Genomic DNA, 3292 nt, shown 5'->3' with positions numbered 1-3292 from the left:
TTTTCTTGCCTAATTGCTGTGGCCAAAACCTCCAGTACTATGTTGAATAAGAGTGGTGAGAGTGGGCACCCTTGTCTTGTTCCTGTTCTCAGAGGAATGGCTTTCAGTTTTTCCCCATTGAGTATGATGTTGGCTGTGGGTTTGTCATATATGGCCTTTATTATGTTAAGGTACTTTCCTTCTATACCCATTTTGTCGAGTGTTTTTATCATAAATGGATGTTGGGTCTTGTCAAATGCTTTCTCCGCATCTATTGAGATGGTTATAAGGTTTTTATTCCTTGTTTTTTATTCCTCATTTGTCAATGTGATACACAAATGTGTATCGTGTATCACATTGATTGATTTGCAGATGTTGAACCATCCCTGTGTCCCTGGTATAAATCCCACTTGATCATGCTGTATGATCTTTTTAATGTATTGCTGTATTCTGTTTGACAATATTTTGTTGAGGATTTTTGCATCTATGTTCATCAGCGATATTGGCCTGTAATTTTCCTTCTTTGTATTGTCCTTGTCTGGCTTTGGTATCAGGGTGATACTGGCCTCATAAAATGTGTTAGGAAATGTTTCATCTTCCTCTATTTTTTGAAATAGTTTGAGAAGGATAGGTATTAAATCTTCTTTGAACGTTTGGTAAAATTCTCCAGAGAAGCCATCTGGTCCTGGACTTTTATTTTTTGGGAGGTTTTTGATTAATGTTTCAATCTCTTTACTAGTGATTAGTCTATTCAGATTCTATATTTTTTCTTGATTCAGTTTTGTAAGGTTGTTTGAATCTAAGAATTCATCCATTTCTTCTAGATTGTCCAATTAGTTGGCATGTAGTCTTTCATATTATTCTCTTATAATCCTTTGTATTTCTGTGGTATCCATTGTAATTTCTCCTCCTTCATTTCTAATTTTATTTATTTGAGATTTCTCTCTTTTTTTCCTAGTGAGTCTTGCTAAGGGTCTGTCAATTTTGTTTATCTTCTCAAAGAACCAGCTCTTTGTTTCATTGATCCTTTCTACTGTTTTTTTGGTTTCAATTTCATTTATTTCTGCTCTACTTTTTATTATTTCCCTCCTTCTGCTCACTTTGGGCTTTGTTTCTTCTTCTTTTTCTAATTCTGTTAGGTGTAGTTTAAGGTTGCTTATTTGGGCTTTTTCTTGTTTGTTAAGGTGGGCCTGTATGGCTATGCATTTCCCTCTCAGGACCGCTTTTGCTGCATCCCATATGAGTTGGCATGGTGTATTTTTATTTTCATTTGTCTCCAGATATTTTTTAATTTCTCCTTTAATTTCTTCAATGATCCATTGGTTGTTCATTAGCATGTTGTTTAGTCTCCACATCTTTGTCACTTTCCCAGTTTTTTTCTTCTAGTTGATTTCTAGTTTCATAGAATTATGGTTGGAAAAGATGCTTGTTGTGATTTCAATCTTCTTAAATTTATATAGGCTTGCCTTGTTTCCCAACATATGGTCTATCCATGAGAACGTTGCACATGTGCTTGAGAAGAGTGTGTAATCTGCTGTGTTTGGATGGAGTGCTCTCTATACATCTATTAAGTCCATCTCGTCTAGTTTTTCATTTAAGCCCAGTCTTTCCTTATTGACTTTCTGTCTGGATGATCTATCCATTGATGTAAGTGGGGTGTTAAGATGCCCTACTATTATTGCGTTGTTGTTAATATCTCCTTTTAGGTTTGTTAATAGTTGCTTTATGTACTTTGGTGCTCCTGTCTTGGGTGCATATATATTTATAAGTGATATGTCTTCTTGGCGGAGTGTCCCTTTTATCATTATATATTGCCCCTCTTTGCCTCTCATTACCTGTTTTATACTGAAGTCTACTTTGTCTGATATAAGTATGGCAACACCTGCTTTCTTTTGTTTGCCATTAGCTTGGAGTATTGTCTTCTATCCTTTCACTCTGAGCCTGTGTTTGTCTTTAGAGCTGAGATGTGTTTCCTGGAGGCAGCATATTGTTGGGTCTTGTTTTTTAATCCATCCCGCCACTCTGTGTCTTTTGTTTGGAGAATTCAATCTATTTACATTTAGAGTGATTATTGACATATGAGGGCTTAATGTTGCTATTTTATCCCTCATTTTCTGGTTCTTTTGCATTTCCTTTGTTTCTTGTCCCATGTGTTTTGGACTACCAGTTCAGTTTGGTAGTTCTGTATGGTGGTTTTCTTAGTTTTCTCTTTATTTATTGTATGTGTCTGTGCTCTGATTATTTGTTTAGTGGTTACTATGAAGTTTGTATAAAAAATCTTGTGGATGAGGTAGTCCATTTTCTGATGGCCTCTTATTTCCTTAGACTAAGTTGATTCCATCCCTTTCCTCTTTGCCTTTTAAGTTATTATTATCACAACTTATTCCATCTTGTGTTGTGAGTTTGTGTTTAAAGTGATGAGGTTATATTTATTTTTGGTGTTTTCCTTCCCTTAATCTTAAATGTTATAATTAAGTGTTTGCTAACCTATTCTGATAGAAAGCTGAATTTTTCTGATTTTGTCTACCTATTTTTCTCCTTGCTCAGAGCTTTGTATTCCCTTTCTCTCTCTCTCTCTTTTTTTTTTCCGGCATGAGGGCCTTCTTGAGCATTTCTTGTAGTGGGGGTCTTGTGGCAATGAACTTCCTTAGCTTTTGTTTATTTGGGATAGTTATTATTTTTCCATTGTATCTGAAGGATATTTTTGCTGGATAGAGTATTCTTGGCTGAAAGTTTTTGTCTTTCAGAATTTTGAATATATCATTCCACTCTCTCCTAGCCTGTAAAGTTTCTTCCGACAAATTGGCTTAGAGCCTGATAGGAATTCCTTTGTATGCTATTTTTTTTTTTTTGTCTCGCTGCCCTTAATATTTTTTCTTTGTCATTGAATTTTGCCAGCTTTACTACTATATGCCTTGGAGAGGGTCTTTTTACATTGGTATATTTAGGAGATCTATTGACTTCATTCACTTGTATTTCTAGTTCCTTCCCCAGGTTTGGGAAGTTATCAGCTATTATTTCTTTGAACAAGCTCTCTGCTCCTTTTTTCCTTCTCTTCTCCCTCTGGAATATCTATAATCCTTATGTTTCACTTCCTAATTGAGTTGGATATTTCTCAGAGAATGTCTTCATTTCTTTTTAGTCTTAGTTTTCTCTGATCCTCCATCTGGAGCATTTCTGCATTCCTATCCTCAATATTGCTAATTCTTTCCTCTATATTGTCAGCTCTGTTCTTTAAAGATTCCAGATTTTTCTTTATATCCTCCATTGTGTTTTTCATCTCCAACATATCTGATTGGGTTTTCTTTACAGT

The sequence above is a fragment of the Ceratotherium simum genome, chromosome 32 (assembly GCF_057802395.1).
Source record: "Ceratotherium simum simum isolate JZ-2026a chromosome 32, ASM5780239v1, whole genome shotgun sequence".
In the NCBI taxonomy this organism is placed as follows: domain Eukaryota; kingdom Metazoa; phylum Chordata; class Mammalia; order Perissodactyla; family Rhinocerotidae; genus Ceratotherium; species Ceratotherium simum.
The sequence above is the reverse complement of the archived record's forward strand: the minus strand, read 5'-3'. Positions refer to the sequence as shown.